Raw genomic sequence first — 17,992 nt, forward strand, 5'->3', positions numbered from 1 at the left:
ATGCAGGAAGCTTCTTGGAGCAAAGACTGGACCTCAGCTCACAACCAGCAAGGAAGGTGGGACCCCAGCCCTACGACCACAAGGAACTAAATTTGATGAACACCTGAAGGGGATCTATCCCCAGAGCTTGCAGTAGGGAATCCAGCCCTGTCACCACCTTGAGTGAGGCTTTCTGGGGCCCCGAGCAGATGACTCAGTTGAGCCAGAGTTTGTGAGAGTGGGGCTCTGACCTACAGAACTGTGAGACAATAAATGAAATTGCTTTAAGCCACTCCATTTGTGGTAATGCTATAGCAGCAATAGGAAACTTACACCCTGACATGTGAACTAACCACTGCAAGCCGATGTGAATATGACCTTCATGGAGTGTGTCCCAGGCCATGGGCAGAAGAGGGAATAGCCAGCTCTGCTAGGGAAAGTGAAGAAGGCTTCTCAGAGAAGGCATGCTTTGGGTCCTCTAGAGGTGGACCCTGAGATGAGATTCCAGTGCAAACAATGTTTTTAGGTGATGTTCCCAGGAAACAACAGTAAGGGAGTGACAGAGTGAGACAGAAAAAGGAAAGAAGTCAGTAAAAGTGAGTCCGGGTTGTGTGCGGTGGCTCATGCCTGTAATCCCAGCACTTTGGGAGGCTGAGGCGGGCAGATCATGAGGTCAGGAGTTCGAGACCAGCCTGGCCAACATGGCAAAACCTCATCTCTACTAAAAATACAAAAATTAGCCAGGCATGGTGGTGAGCACATGTAATCCCAGCTACTCCAAGGCTGAGGCAGGAGAATCGCTTGAACCCGGAAGGTGGAGGTTGCAGTGAGCCAAGATTGTGCCATTGCACTCCAGCCTGGGTGACAAGAGCAAGACTCCATCTCAAAAAAAAAAAAAAAAAAGTGAATCAGGCTGGGCATGGTGGCTCACACCTGTCATCCCAGAACCAGAACTTTGGGAGGCCGAGGAGGACTGATAACTTGAGCTTATGAGTTAGAGACCAGCCTGGGCAACATGACAAAACCCCATCTCTACAAAAAACACAAAAATTAGCTGGGAGCAGTGGTGCACGCCTATAGTCCCAACTACTTGGGAAGCTGAAGTAGGAGGATTGCTTGAGCCTGGGAAGTCAAGACTGTGGCGAGCCGGGATCACGCCACTGCACTCCAGCCTGGGTGACAGGGCCAGACCTTGTTTCCAAAAAAAAAAAAAAAAAAACCAACCTTATCAAGCAAGTTACCATTATAGGCAGCTGGAGCTTTATCCTTCTCGGGGATGCTGGGAAACTGTAGATTGTTTCTGGGAGGGATGGAGGGATAGAGATTTATGCATCCGCTTCCATCAACATTGGTTGGGAGCCTCTTTTGGGGCCATTAATTCCCTAGCACTCAGCCCTTCAATGTATGTATGCAGAGCAGGCACCAACAGTTCCAGAAAACACTCAAGCAAAAGGTTGCAGGTGCTAGCACTTGGCAGTCTGATTGGTGTGCACTGAACCAGTGAGGCCAAGGGGCCAAGGGAACGGGGAGCACCGGCAGCATTTGAAGGGAGTGAGAGTTTACCAGGCAAAGACCAGAGCAGATGTTTCAGGCAGACAGAAATGGTTATGCACACGGAGGCCCAAAGACAAGCAAAAGAGTTTGTGAAGTGGCTAGAGGATTTGAGTCTGGAGTTGGACAAACAGGTTTGAATCCTGACTCTGCCTCCTCACTGCCTATTCTCCTTAGGAAAGTCACTCCACTGCTCTGAGCATTAGCTATATGATGGGAATTATGGTAGGACCCGCCTCATTGTGTTGTCACAAGGATTAAATTATTTTATTTTTATTTATTTATTTTTTTGAGATAGAGTCTCGCTCTGTGGCCCAGGCTGGAGTGCAGTGGTGCCATCTCGGCTCACTGCAACCTCTGCCTCCTGGGTTCAAGCTATTTTCCTGCCTCAGCCTCCCAAGTAACTGGGATTACAGGCGCCCACCACCACCTTGCCTGGCTAATTTTTGTATTTTTAGTAGAGATGGGGTTTCACCATGTTGGCCAGGCTGCACTCGAACTCCTGACCTCAGGTGATCCACCCACCTTGGCCTCCCAAAGTGCTGGGATTACAGGCATGAGCCACCGTGCCCGGCCACAGGATTAAATTAGGTTATGCTTTAAAAGAGCATGGCACCTGGTCAGCCCTCAATAATGATAAGCAATACTTTTTTTGTTGTCCCACCAATGGGTGAATGTTGGCTGGTTGGCTATGCCCACACAAAGAGTGCATGGAGACAAGGGGTCCAGTGGGGTAGTAGGCTAGAAAGGTGGGTAGCAACTTCGAGGTACCCTGTGAGGTATTTTCAATTGTAGGCTCACCCGGGCTGAACCAAGCACAGCTCACACTTGTAATCTCAGTGCTTTGGGAGGCCAAGGGAAGAACACTTGAGAGGCCAGGGGTTCAAGACCAGCCTGGGCAACAGGGAAAGACCCCATTTCTACAAAATAATAGTAATAAAAAAAATAGGCACAATGGTGAGTGTCTGTAGTCCTAGCTACTCAAGAGGCTGAGGCAGGAGGATTGCTTGAGCCCAGGAGTTCGAGGCTGTAGGGAGCTATGATTGTACCACTGTACTCCAGCCTGGGTGACAGAGCAAGACCCCACGAAAAAAAAAAGTGAGAGGCCAGGCACGATGACTCACGCCTGTAATCCCAGCACTTTGGGAGGCCAAGGCGGGTGAATTACCTGAGGTTGGGAGTTCGAGACCAGTTTGACCAACAAGGAGAAACCTCGTCTCTACTAAAAATACAAAATTAGCCGGGCATGGTGACACATGCCTGTAATCCCAGCTACTCAGGAGGCTGAGGCAGGAGAATCACTTGAACCTGGGAGGCGGAGGTTGCAGTGAGCCGAGATCGCATCATTGCACTCCAGCCTTTTTATGCACACAAAAAAAGTGGGTGGGAGGGGGAGGCTTATTTTTAGGGAATGTGAAATAACAATTCAGGACTTCTGATCCTGAATCTGTGGATCCCAACGAGTCTGAATAAAATTTAGGAAGTCCATAAACTTGGCTAGGAAAAGAATCATTCCTATTTTCACTAACTTCCAACTGAAATTGACCTTCCCCTTCCATGATGAATGTGGGCAACAAACCACAAAGATATTAGCAGGAATTGTGATTTTGTCACAAGTAAAAAAAAAAAACAAACAAACAAGCCCCCAGGTATTTCCAGATTGCAGACATCTTAAAGTATCATTTATACCCATTACTACTTCAAAATAATGTTTTTTAGGCCCGTTTTTAGATTTAGATTCTTGTTTGTTTGTTTTGAGACAGAGTCTCACTCTGTTACCCAGGCTGGAATGCAGTGGTGCAATCTGGGCTCACTGCAACCTCCGCCTCCTGGGCTCAAGTGATTTTACCACCTCAGCCACCCAAGTAGCTGGGACTACAGGCGTGTGCCACCACTCCTGGCTGATTTTTGTATTTTCTTTCTTTCTTTTTTTTTTTTTTTGTAGAAACGGGGTTTCACCATGTTCACCGTCCTGGTCTCGAACTCCTGACCTCAGGTGATCCACCCGTCTCAGCCTCCCAAATTGCTGGGATTACAGGCATGAGCCACTGCGCCCAGCCTGGACCAGGCTTTTTAAAACCTCCCACAGACAGAGATATTCTGTGTTTTTACCCCTTCTTGCTGTGATCTTGTTGTGACCAATGTAATTACAAGGGTGGGAGGGCCATAGAGGCCATATCCTAGTTAAAGAGGATGTCTCTTTCCCATTAGGATCGGAAAGGGCCAGGCCCTGGTTAGATTGTGCATTTGTTCTTGGATGAATCACGACAGATGCTGATGGATGACTGGGTCATGTTCCCAGCTCTGGGGGGGGCGGGGATATGGCCCCGTCAGCCTCATCAAATCATGTGGAGTCTATTAGTTTCTATTGCTGCTGTAACAATTTACCACAAATTTAGGGGCTTGAAGTTGCACACATTGATTATCTCCCAGTTCTAGAGGTCACAAGTATAAAATGGGAATCACTGGGCTAAAATCAAGGTCATGGCTTGGCTGCCTTCCTTTCTGGAGGCTCTAAGAGAGAATCTGTGTCCTTGCCTTTTCCACCTTCTAGGGACCACCTACATCTCCTGGCTTGTGCCCTATTCCTCCATCCTCAATACCAGCAACCTCCTTCTCATGCTCTTATTTTTCTGGTTCTCATTTTCCTGTCTCCCTCTTCTACTCATAAGGACTTTTGTGTTTATATTGGGTGCACTGGATAATCCAGGATAATCTCCCCACTCCAAATCAGCTGATTAGCAATCTTAATTCCTTCTGCAACTTTAATTCCCCTTTTCCATGTAATCTAACACATTTACAAGTTCCAGGGGCTGTGACATGAATATGCTTGAGAGGCTATTGTTCTGCATACTATATAGAATCAACACAATCACATCAAAGCGGAGAAAAAAGTGGTTCCCCAAAGGAAGGGATGTTGCACAGGCCAATAGGCATCTATCTTCTACCACAAAGATTTAAGGGGGCCTGTGCACCGCTCTTGCTGCACTTCATTTATACTTTTATTAAGCATTTGTAGCAGATGTTTGTGATGTCCGATGTTACATCTCTGCAACTCACCTGATTTCAGTGCACCTTTGATAGACAGTTCTGTGCACTTTGCCAGTATTATTTCTCAAGCATATATGGAAACACCTCTCTGCTTTCTCTAAGACAGTAGAAGACAAATTCAGGTGCAACCTGAAAGTATCAGGGAATTAACAACCTGGGAGCTACCCTCACCCCACGTGGAATGGGAGCAGTGCTTAGATGCTGCAGCCTCCATCTGCTGGTGGAGTTCTTCTCCTCCTCCTCCTTCTCCTCCTTCTTCTTCTTCTTTTTTCTCCTTCCTCTCCTTCTCCTTCTTCTTCATGGAGTCTCCATCTGTCACCCAGGCTGGAGTGCAGTGGCGTGATCTCTGCTCACTGCAACCTCCATCTCCCAGGTTCTATCAATTCTCCTGCCTCAGCCTCCCGAATAGCTGGGACTACAAGCGTATGACACCGTACCAGTTAATTTTTTTATTTTTAGTAGAGATGGGATTTCACCATGTTGGCCAGGCTGGTCTTGAACTCCTGACCTCAAGTGATCCGCCCGCCTCGGCCTCCCAAAGTGCTGGGATTACAGGTGTGAGCCACCGTGCCCGGCCCAACTGGAGCACTTCTTGGTGTGCTTTCTTCATGGTTCCTTTGAAGGTCCCAGCAGGATTCACACACCTCATTCAGACACCTCGTGTTGGCTTTTCCCCCTTTTTGGTTTCATTTTCCCTATTCCCTACTCCTGCTTCCTGGCATCACCTCCCAAATAAGCTACCTGGATCTACGCCCTTCTCTCAGATTTTGCTCTTGGGGGAAACCCTATTAGATAGCACGTATTCCTGATGTTTGGCACAGAGTTACTGATGTGGCCGTCTGCATGGTGGAGCCCTGCCAGTACAAACAGTGCAGTTTGTTTAGAGGCATCTGCCCTGATGGGCTAGTGTCCATTCCATTGGCTGATGCTCACGCCACACAAGTCATCTGGCACTACTGAGGTCCATCAGCACAATAACATGAATCACTGTTCCTGATGCACACTTCTTGGCTGTTTATGAGGTTCTAGTTCAAGACATACGGATAAGGAGTATAAATATCATAAGATGCAATCCTTAGGGTCATGTGCTAAAAGGTCTGTGTACCTAAAATGGGGAGGAAAGGTTGTCTGAGGTCATCTTAAAAAAAAAAAAAAAGTTCAGGCTGAGAGCAGGGTTGTTTATTTGAGTTCTGGCAATCACTCTGGGAATTTATTTACATGCCAAGGGAAACATGAGGACAGTGGACTCTAGAAACCTTGTGCCCCAAGCTGCAAAAGACAGCAGGCTTGGGCCCAGAGAGACACCAAGACCTTGCCAAAGACTCAACGAATACCTGATGGCCAAGCACAGTGGCTCACACCTGTAATCCCAGCTCTTCGGGAGGCCGAGGCGAGTAGATCATCTGAGGTTGGAAGTTTGAGACCAGCCTAACCAACATGGTGAAACCCTGTCTTTAATAAAAACACAAAAATTAGCTGGGTGTGTTGGTGCACGCCTGTAATTCCAGCTACTCAGGAGGCTGAGGCTTGAGAATCACCTGAACCCAGGAGGAGCTGAGATTGCACCACTGCACTCCAGCCTGGGTGACAGAATGAGACTTGGCCTCAAAAAATAAACAACAAAAAACCCCACAAATGCCTGATGACTTTTGATGAGTGTCAAGTGTTCTTTGTCAGCTGAGAGGGACATCATTTAATCTATGTACTAGATGGAGGTCAGGTACAAGGCATGAAGTCTCAAGACTTTTATCACCTCTCTAGGTCATACAGCACTCCACTGCCCCACTGCCTGACCCCATGCAACATGGGGCCATTCTCTTCACCTCCCTTCTCAGAATCTCAATTGGTCACCTTGGAGCAGAGAGGCTGTCCATCCTCTGGGGAGGAGCACCACCAGCAGATGGCATAGATTTTCCACCACCCACCAAAACTGCAGCGTGACTTTGCAACGGGACAGGAAAAAAGAATGAAAAATCCCAAGGCCCTGCTTTTTTTCTTAAAAGTATTTTCAAAGGAGATTTTTGGCCGGGCATGGTGGCTCATGCCTTTTTAATCTCAGCACTTTGGGAGGCCAAGGCAGGTGGATCACCTGAGGTCAGGAGTTCAAGAACAGCCTAGCCAACATGGTGAAACCCTCTCTCTACTAAAAATACAAAAAATTACCTGGGCATGGTGTCACATGCCTGTAATCCCAGCTACTAGGGAGGCTGAGGCAAGAGAATTGCTTGAACCCAGGAGACGCAGGTTGCAGTGAGCCGAGATCATGCCATTGCACTCCAGCCTGGGCGACAAGAGCAAAACTCTGTCTCAAAAAAAAAAAAAGGTGGTGGGGGGTAGTTTTTTTGTTTTTTGTTTTTTTCATTTTAAATTTACCTTTTATATTTTTGCACATATTGTTAGGGGTCAGCCACACTTAATGATCTTGGAAGAGCAAAGCAGTCTTCAGAGCGTGCTCTGTCCTACTTCCGACTTGACTTGTGGCATGACCTTGTTCCTTAAAATCTCAAAGGAAAAAAACCTTATAAAAAGAAAAGCAGCCTGGGCGCGGTGGCTCACGCCTGTAATCCCAGCACTTTGGGAGGCCGAGGTGGGCGGATCACGAGGTCAGGAGATCGAGACCATCCTGGCTAACACGGTGAAACCCCGTCTCTACTAAAAATACAAAAATTAGCTGGATGTAGTGGCATGTGCCTGTAATCCCAGCTACTCGGGAGGCTGAGGCAGGAGAATCGCTTGAACCCGGGAGGCAGAGGTTGCAGTGAGCTGAGATTGTGCCACTGCACTCCAGCCTGGCGACAGAGCAGGACTCCATCTCAAAAAAAAAAAAAAAAAGAAAGAAAGAAAGAAAAGAAAAGAAAAGAAAAAGGACAACTCTTATTCTGAGCATCTATTAAGTTTCTTTGTGTATGTATTAAGCTGTACTATGAGTAGTTGGTTTGTACGAAATGGTTAAATAGGCCAAATACAAAAGATTTCTCTCTCTCTTTTTTTAGAGACACGGTCTCGCTGGACTGGTGCAATGGTGCAATCAGTGCTTATTGTAACCTTGACCTTCCTGGTTCAAGCAATTTTCCCTCCTTAGCCTCCTGAGTACCTGGGACCACAGATGCACACCATTATGCACAACTAATTTTTAAATTTTTTGTAGAGACAGGGGGTCTCACTGTTTTGTTCAGGCTGATCTTGAACATCTAAGCTCAAGTGATTCTCCTGTCTTGGCCTCCCAAAGTGCTGGGATTACAGGTGTGAGCTGCCATGTCTGGCCGGGTTTCTTTCTTTTTTTTTTTTTTTTTCCTCTTTTTTTGTCTATAAAGTTGCTGTTTGTTTATAAATGTTTTCACTTGTTTGATGTATGTGTGAAACAATGTTCAACAATTAACCAGAATTTTATTTTGCTGATTTACTCTTTAACAACAGAAGATGTAATAATAAATAATAATTACAGCACACTTACTATGTACCAGGCATCATTCTAGGCCCTTTATAGATACTGTTTCATCTGTCCTCATAACAATTTCATGATGTGGATAGATGCAAAAACAGAGGCACAAAAGGTCAAGTAACCTGCCCAAAGTCACCCAGCCAAGAGGCATCTCTATAGCCAGTTGAGAAATCATGACCTTATATAGAAGCATCTCGAAACTAGCCCAATGCTATCAGAGACCCCTGGGTTCTAAGATCCAAAATGACAGCCTCTTCTCTTTTCATTGTGATTTTCTAAAATCACGGATGTTTAATCTTTCTGTAGCTCTGTTTTTGAAACAGTTTTTGACTCTGGGTTTAAGGAGAAATGTGGCTTATGCTTGTAATCCCAGCATTTGGAAGGTTGAGGTGGGTGGATCGCTTGAGCCCAGGAGTTTGAGATCAGCCTGGGCAACATGGTGAGACCCCATCTCTACCAAAAATACAAAAAATAAACCAGGCATGGTGGCATGTACCTATAGTTCCAGCTACTTGGGAGGCTGAGGTAGGAGGCTCACCTGAGCCTTGGAAGGTTAAGGCTGCAGTGAACCATGATCGTGCCATTATACTCCAGCCTGGGCGATAGAGTGAGGACCTTGTCTAAAAAAAAAAGAGAGAGAATGCTGTTTTCTCTACTCTTTTCTTTCTTTCTTTCTTTCTTTCTTTTTCTTTCTTTCTTTCATCTTTCTTTTTTTTTGTTTTGTTTTCTTTGAGATGGAGTCTTGCTCTGTCATCCAGGCTGGAGTGCAGTGGCACAATTTCAGCTCACTGCAACCACTGCCTCCCAGGTTCAAGTGATTCTCCTGCCTCAGACTCCCAAGTAGTTGGGATTACAGGTGCCTGCCACCACGCCTGGCTAATTTTTTGTATTTTTAATACAGATGGAGTTTCACCATGTTGGCCAGGCTGGTCTCAAACACCTGACCTTAAGTGATCCACCTGCTCCAGCCTCCCAAAGTGCTGGGATTATGGGCGTGAGCCACCACGCCCAGCCTTCTCTACCCTTTTCAATGCCAGGTAAATTCCTTGCACTATAGGATTTGCTCACTTGTTCTCATTCTATTGTTTTCTTCTCCTCTTTCTGACTTAACTGGCCTGTCTTCATTTCTTTGTTATGCCTGTATCTCTTATTCTTATTTTATTTATTTATAAAATTATTATTTTTGAGACACAGTCTCATTTCTGTCACCCAGGCTGCAGTGCAGTGGCACAATCACGGCTCACTGCAGCCTCAACCTCCCAGGCTCAAGCGATCCTCCCATCTCAGTCTCCTGAGTAGCTGGATATACAGGTGCTCACAACCATGCCTGGCTAATTTTGTATTTTTCGTAGAGACTGGGTCTCACTATGCTGCTCAGGCTGGTCTCGAACTCCTGGGCTCAAATGATCCTCCTGCCTCAGCCTCTCAAAGTGCTGGGATTACAGGCGTGAGCCACTGTGCCCCACCTGTAACAGTATTTTAGGCTGGGCGCGGTGGCTCACACCTGTAATCTCAGTACTTTGGGAGGCCAAGGCAGGCGAATCACGAAGTCAGGTGTTTGAGATCAGCCTGGCCAACATGGTGAAACCCTGTCTCTACTAAAAATACAAAAATTAGCCGGGTGTGGTGGTGTGTGCCTGTAATCCCAGCTACTCAGGAGGCTGAGGCAGGAGAATTGCTTGAACCCGGGAGGCAGAGATTGCAGTGAGCTGAGGTCATGCCACTGCACTCCAGCCTGGGTGACAAAGCAAGACTCCATCTTGAGAAAAAAAAAAGAGTATTTTAGAGAGTATTTTACCTGTACTGAATGTGATTTGACTGTGAAGGCAAGAATGCCGTGAAGTGGACATAAATGCAATGCCGTTTGGTTGTTAGAGTGCAGCTAGTATGTGCAGGTTGTGATCTGCACAAAGGTGTGAGTATCATTATGTTTCTTCAGCATCTCTGTAGGAGCACAAGAATACTTGTCAAATTGCATGATAATGACTAAGCATGTGAGGGACGAAGTCACCAAAAAACAGGGCTGGCTATGTGAGAGTCCTAAAGAAGGCTCAGGTAGGCTGTTGCCAGTTTACAGCTTTACCTTTATTTATATTCCTTTTTTTTTTTTTTTTGGCAGAATCTCACTCTGTTGCCCAGGCTGGAGTGCAGTGGCACAATCTCGGCTCACTGCAATCTCTGCCTCCCAGGTTCAAGCGATTCTCGTGCCTCAGCCTCCCAGTACCTGGGACTACAAGTGTGCAGCACCATGCCCGGCTAATTTTTTATATTTTAGTAGAGATGGGGTTTCACCATGTTGGCCAGGCTGGTCTCGATGCACCCGGCTACCTTTATTTGTATTCAACAAGTGATCACTAGCAGGCTCTGCGCTGAACATGCGGTTATACCTGGAATCATTCAACAGTGAAAACCTATGAACTGTATTTACTCACGTATTAATGTATACAGTCACCTTGTCATGCCGTTCAATAAGCACAAATATCTTCCATGCATTCAGAATTTTCTGGAATTTGGAAAAGCAAAGATAAATAAGGCTGAGGACTTGCCCTGAGGAATTTACAGCCTAAAAAGGAAGACATAAACGAACAGGTAGCTGATGCAACAGTTCGGAAACATCAAGAGCCTGAATCTTCTACAAGACCCAAGGAGGATAAAAATCAAATAAACTTTTCATTCCCTCTTTACAGTGTTGATGATCTGTATCTAAAAGTCTTGAGTGAATGCCTTTCTGGTTAATCAGTCATCATTGGCTGAGGGCAGGGGCTCACACCTGTAATCCCATCACTTTGGGAGACCGAGATAGGAGTTTGAGACCAGCCTAGGCAACATTGCAAGACCCTGTCTCTATTTTATTTTATTTATTTATTTATTTTGAGATGGAGTTTTGCTCTTGTTGCCCAGGCTGGAGTGGAATGGTGCGATCTTGGCTCATCACAACCTCTGCCTCCTAGGTTTAAGTGATTCTCCTGCCTCAGCCTCCTGAGCAGCTGGGATTACAGGCATGTGCCATCATGCCTGGCTAATTTTGTATTTTTAGTAGAGATGGGGTTTCTCCATGTTGGTCAGGCTGGTCTTGAACTCCCGACCTCAGGTGATCCACCTGCCTTGACCTCCCAAAGTGCTAGGATTACAGCCGTGATTAAAATTATTTTTTTAAAAAAGGCTGGGTGCAGTGGCCCACACCTGTAATCCCAGTACTTTGGGAGGCCCAGGTGGGAGGATCATTTGAGGTCAGGAGTTTGAGATCAGCCTGGGTAACACAACGAGACTCCCGTCTCTACCAAAAAAAAAAAAAAAAAAAGAATCCTAACAACAATTAAAATAAAAAGAAAAAGTAACCATCCTTTCTTTCCTAAATGAAGTAATAGCCCAGTTGCCTTTCCCCCTTGTGTCTAGTGCTATTTAGAAAGAAATGGGAAACGAAGAGGGAGAGAAAGAGGGAGAAAGCCTAATATAATTGCACACTGACCTGCAAGGTAATTGAGATGCTTTCTCCACACTCCAAGATTTTTCCAAGGATACAAAAACTTTCATTGTTATATTCGTGGTAAGTTTATATTCACATCAGTGTAATCACTAGCTTAAAGTGTCTGGTGGATTTTCCTGCTGATGCCGCTTTGGTGAGTGAGGAACTTTATGCTCCAACAATGGAAAGCCCAAGTCTAGCTTTCCTTGCAGAGCTAAGAGAATGGGTTCCGGAAACGTCACAGCACTGACGTTTTCATTAGTCTGGAAACCATCACTGGAGTTGGTGGAAGTAAGATTTAAGTCTTAGATGTGACTTCTACAGTGAAAATACCAAAGAGCCTTCCTATGAATAATTAAATGGCTGTACTGAGCCAGAGCAATAGCAAAAGATAAAAAGCACCCATTTGTCATCAGCCGGACTTAAAGGGGCTGAGTCCAGTTTTTATTCAACCTGCTTCAGGTGAAACTGTGTCAGCCTTCACTCTTTTATTGGCAGGAAGGGAAGCTTTTGGCATCAGATGTTCTTCCACAGGAGAGCTGTTTATTTGCTTAGTGAAACTGCAATAATAAAATTAATTAAAAGCTTTTTATCATTTAGCTACAGCACAGAGGAAGTATAAATGGACATTCAAAATGGCAAGATGAGTTCAAGGCCACGTAGCAAATATAGCTATAGTCAGTGTAAGGATTAAAACAATTAAGATGCTTTTTTCTTTTAATTTTTTGTTTTTTTTTTTTAAGATAGGGTCTTGCTCTGTCGCTCAGGCTGGAGTGTAGTGGTGCAGTCATGACTCATTTCAGATTCAAACTCCTGTTATCGAGGGATCCTCCCATCTCAGCCTCCCAAGTAGCTGGGATTACAGGTACAGACCACCATGACCTGCTAATTTTTGTATTTTTTTAATGCAATGGGGTCTCACTATGTTCCCCAGGCTGGTCCCAAACTCCTTGGCTCAAGTGATCTTCCCACCTCAACCTCCCAAAGTGCTGGGATTACAGATATGAGACTGTGCCTGACCTAAGATTCTTAAAGTGCTTAGTGCTGGCTCACAGGAAATATTATTACGTGGTAGCAATTCTTATTCCTGACCAGTTTTCTGTATTAGTTTCCTATTGCTGCTGTGACAAATTACCATAAGCTTAGTGACTTAAAACAACACAAATTTGGCCAGGTGCAGTGGCTCATGCCTGTAATCCCAGCACTTTGGGAGGCTGAGGCAGGCAGATCACAAGGTCAGGAGATCAAGACCATCCTGGCCAACATGGTGAAACCTTGTCTGTACTAAAAATACAAAAATTAGCTGGGCATAGTGATGCCTGCCTGTAGTTCCACCTACTTGGGAGGCTGAGGCAGGAGGATTGCTTGAACCCAGGAGGCAGAGGTTGCAGTGAGCCGAGATCGTGCCACTGTACTCCAGCCTGGGCAACAGAGTGAGACTCCATCTCACACACACACGCACACAAACAAGAAAAAACTACAAATTTATCTTATAGTTCTGGGGTCAGATGTTTCAAATGGGTCAGCAGGGCTGCATTCCTACTGGAGGCTCTAGCGGAAAATCTGTTTCCTTGCCTTTTGCAGCTTCTAGAGGCCACCTGTGTTCCTTGGTTCATGGCCCCACGTCACTCTGACCTCTGTTTCCATCATCACGTCTCCTTTTCTGACTCTGATCCTCCTGCTTGGCTCCTATAAGGACCCATGTGATGACATTGTACCCACCTGGATAATTCGGAATAATCTTCCCATCTCAAATCTTTAATTTGATCACATCGGCAGTCGCTTTTGTCCTGGTAAGGTAAGGGCCACAGATTCTGAGGATTAGGATGTGATCTTGTTTGGAAAAGAGGACATTACTCAGTTTACCACATCTTCTTTCAATTTCCCTGTTCTAGGCTGGGCACAGTGGCTCAGGCCTGTAATCCCAACACTTTGGGAGGCTGAGGCGGGCAGATTGCTTGGGTCCAGGCAGGGGTTCAAGACTAGCCTGGGCAACATGGCACAATCTCATCTCACAAAAAAATATAAAAATTAGCTGGACATAGTGGAGTGCACCTGTGGTCCCAGCTACTCTGGGGGCTAGAGTGGGAGAATTGCTTGAGCCCAGAAGGTCGAGGCTGCAGTGAACTGAGATTGTGCCACTACACTCCAGCCTGGGTGACACAGACCCTGTCTCAAAAAAAAAAAAAAAAAAAAAGAAAAGAAAAAAGAAAAAGAAAAGAAAATTTCTGCTCTATTTTGGCTGAAATGATAGCAGCTTCCATTGACTAGTGCTAGCCCTATGAGGGGGTTTAAAAATGACAGAAAATGCATTGGGTGTAGCAGATGCAGACCGCGCTGTTATCCTTGCCCTTAGTATTTCTGGGCTCCCTGGCTAGATTTTCAACTGCCCACAGTTATAACTATTTGCCTGAGGGCCTTCTCTGGCTGCCAGAGCTTAACTTGCCCCTGGGAGGCAGATGAGAAGTGCCAAGAAATTAGTCCTCCTCTCTGCCCAAAGCAGCTGTTAATCGATGGCTGATAATGACCCAACTCCCCCGCCCTTTGCTGAGAAAACTCCTAGGTGTGTGTTATACACAGTCTTCTAGAGTTCCCCAGTGGAGGCTGGGAGCAGTGGCTCATGCCTGTAACCCCAGCACTTTGGGAGGCTGAGGCGGGAGGATCGCTTAAACCCAGGAGTTTGAGACCAGCCTGGGCAACATGGTGAGGCTCCCATCTCTATTAAACAAACAAACAAACAAACAAAAAGACAAAATTATAGAGTGCTCCAGTGGTCTGCAGTGGTGACTTGCTTGGTAATATGCCCTCTCCTCTGTGGTCTGCCTTCCCTTTCTGATCTCATTTTCTCTTCTCCCCTAGTAATGTTTTCTGGATCATCTGCTAAATAAACTACTCATGTGTGAATCCTTGCCTCAGGATCTGCTTCTAGGGGAATTCAAATTAGCATATTTGAGCAATCAAATAAGTTGTCCAGTGTCCCATGGCTACTAAGTGATAGAGGAAGGTTTTGAACCCAGGTCTGCTGCAGAGCTCATGTTCTGTAACCACTCCCAGTCACTTCTTGTCTTTTTTTTTTTCTTTTCTTTTAATTTCCGTTTTCTTTTTCGCCTGCTGTCAAACCCAGTCACTTCTTTTAGCTGGCTTTGCAGCTTATTGTACCTAAGGGAGACTGTTGACCCAGTGTGTAATAAAGCTAAAAGGTGCCTATTTTCAAGTTCCTGATTGGAAGGAAGAGTATAGACCCTGATCTGGTAGGGATGGGGATGCTGTGACTCTCAGGTTGCGGCCGTGTGTGGGAGTGCCCTGGGCATCCTTGGGCAGCACACACAGATTCATGGGTCAGATGGGAGTGGCTGGATTTCCATTATTTTTCTAAGTTCAAACACAGCGGCAGGACATAGTAACAAAAAACTAGCTTAAAAAGTATGCACATGCATGTCCTTTATCAATACATAATGTGCATGGGGTAGTACATATCAAGTCACAGACCCAGGACCCAGGCAACTTTCCTAGAATGTGGCTCTACTAGAAGTAGCTTTCCTAGAATATGGCTTTTAGCCCAAAAACTGCCTGCACTACCGAAGAAGAAGGAAAAGAAATAGGTGGTCTGTCTCTGCTCCCATTTTGTTTGTTTGTTACTCTCTTTTACACTTTAGGGTTGATATTGTCATTATTTTATTTTATTTATTTTTTTGAGATGGAGTTTTGCTCTTGTTGCCCAGGCTAGAGTGCAGTGGCATGATCTTGGCTCACTGCCACCTCCGCCTCCCAGGTTCAAGCGATTCTCCTGCCTCAGCCTCCCAAGTTGTTGGAATTACAAGTGCCTGCTACCATGCCCGGCTAATTTTTTGTGTTTTTAGTCGAGATGGGGTTTCTCCATGTTGGCCAGGCTGGTCTCGAACTCTGGACCTCAGGTGATCCACCAGCCTCTGCCTCCCAAAGTGCTGGGATTACAGGCATGAGCCACCGCACCTGACTGATATTGTCATAATTTAAAATCTGATTTCTGATTTCACTAGGACGAAAACTCACAGGAGAGGCAAGGCTGATTTGGCTAATCTTTCCACCCCTGAGAGTTTTGTGAAGTTTTTTTTTATTTTTTGAGACAGAGTCTAACTCTTTCCACCAATGCTGGAGTGCAGAGGCGTGAACATGGTTCACTGCAGCCTCAACCTCCCAGGCTCAAGTACTACTCCTACCTCAGCCTCCCTGGGACCATAGGCACGTGGCACCACACATGGCTAAGTTGGGGTTTTTTTGGTTTGTTTTGTTTTTCTATATTTTTTGGAAAGACAGGGGTTCACCATGTTGGCCAGTCTGGTCTTGAACTCCTGGGCTCAAGCGATCTTTCTGCCTTGGCCTCCCAAAGTGCTGGGATTACAGGCATGAGCTACCACCTTGGTTTGTTTTTTAAGAGACAGTCACTTTGTCACCCAAGCTGGAGTGCAGTGACCCGATCATAGCTCACTGCAGCCTTGAATTCCTGGACCCAGTTATTTTTGTTATCTTTTTGTAGAGATGGGGTTCTCTTTATGTTGCCACCAGACTGGTCTTGAACTCCTGGTGTCAAGCAATCCTCCTGCTTCAGCCTCCAAAAGTGCTGCAATTACAGGCATGAGCCACCATACCTGGTAAAATTCTTTACCTTGTGAGGTTTATATGTTTATTTTGTGTTCAGACACTTTAGTCTTTGGAGAACAAAACCCTGAAAAACAAAGAGTTACATTAGCTTAGAATATGAGAAAAAGAAGGGTCACATTTAGAATATTGCAAGGCTACCAATTCACAGAAGGTATACCTGGCAGATCCCTCTGAGTATTGGATGCCACTTGGTTTGAATCCTTTACTTACGGGATAAAACCGTAGGTGTTCTGCCTAATCTCTATCAGTTACCTTATCAGTGACACAGGTGATGTTACAGTTGTTGGCTGCATCCCTACTGGAAAGCTAGAAGAATGGTCCATGCTGGTACATTATTCGTGGGTTAATCTATCTCTACAGCTGAACCATCCCAGGAAGCCTAAAAAATGTGAAGGTTTAGGAAATTGAAACGTTATTGACTTTTTACTCCTTGGCATCTTGTCATCCCTCAGTCCTGGCTCTTTTATTGTTGGTTTATAATCCATGGGCTCTGAATCTACCATAATGTTATGTTATCTATTACATATGGTATTATATAATAGCAAATATTATATTATATTACCAATATCATGTGTGGTTGGTTGCATAGCATTTATTGCAAAATCATGAATTGGGCACATTTTACTCAAAATATGTTTGAATCAATTATTTTTTTAATCTATTTTTAAAGCAGGGTCTCTCTCTGTCACCCAGGCTGGAGTATAGTGGCATGATCATAGCTCACTGCATCCTTGAATTCTTGGGCTCAAGCGATTATCCCATCTCAGCCTCCCAAGTAGTTAGGACTACAAGCATGCACCACCACACCTGGCTAATTTATTATCATTATGCTTTGTAAAGATGGGGTCTCACTATGTTGCCCAGGCTGGTCTCCAGCTCCTGGGCTCAAGTGATTCTGCTGCCTCAGCCTCCCAAAGTGCTGGGATTATAGGCATGAGCTGCTGTGCCCGGCTGAATCAATTTACTGATTTTGTTTTGTTTTGTTTTTGAGACCGAGTCTCACTCTGTTTCCAGACTGGGGTGCAGTGGCGTGATCTCGGCTCACTGCAACCTCCATCTCCTGGATTCAAGCTATTCTCGTGCCTCAGCCTCCTGAGTAGCTGGGACTACAGGCGTGAGTCACCATGCCCAGGTAATTTTTGTATTTTTAGTAGAGATAGGGTTTCACCATGTTGGCCAGGCTGGTCTCAAACTCCTGACCTCAGGTGATCTGCCCTCCTCAGCCTCCCGAAGTGCTGGGATTACAGGCATGAGCCACTGCACCCAGACTTTGAACTATTGTTCTAAAAAAAATAGATTTTACCTTGACCAAAGAGTTTGGGACTAAATATTTTCCCCACTAGAAGTACTTATGTGGGAAAAGGGAACAGCACAGGAAACATTGCTGAGCAAATCTCTTTACCCCCTCTTTTCAGACTGCAGTTTCACGGGGATTCCTACACCTAAGTGCTAACACGTGTGCCTAGAAAAACAGAGGTGGCATGGATGTTAGAAGGCTGTGTGCAAGTGGATGGCATCCAATCCATTGAGTGCTTAGAAAACAGTGGAGAAAAGATGAAGGGACAAAAAGATTGTGAAGCCAGATATCCTAAGGCTGTTGAGAGAAGCTCAAGGGGGATTGGGAGTTGGAGACTTCATCCCTCATGTGGCTGAGCTGCAGGAGTAGCTCACTCCTTTCTTGATGACAGTTACTCCAAGTCAGATAATATTTTGCCCGGCCTCCACGCAGTAAGTTGAAAATGTGCAGCCATTTGAAACTACACCATGGCAGTGGCTCATGCCTATAATCCTAGCACTTTGGGAGGCTGAGGTGTGCAGATTGCTTGAGCCCAAGACTTTGAGCCCCAGACTGGGTTACATAG

Source organism: Pongo abelii, chromosome 21, assembly GCF_028885655.2.
Source record: "Pongo abelii isolate AG06213 chromosome 21, NHGRI_mPonAbe1-v2.0_pri, whole genome shotgun sequence".
Lineage (NCBI taxonomy): Eukaryota > Metazoa > Chordata > Mammalia > Primates > Hominidae > Pongo > Pongo abelii.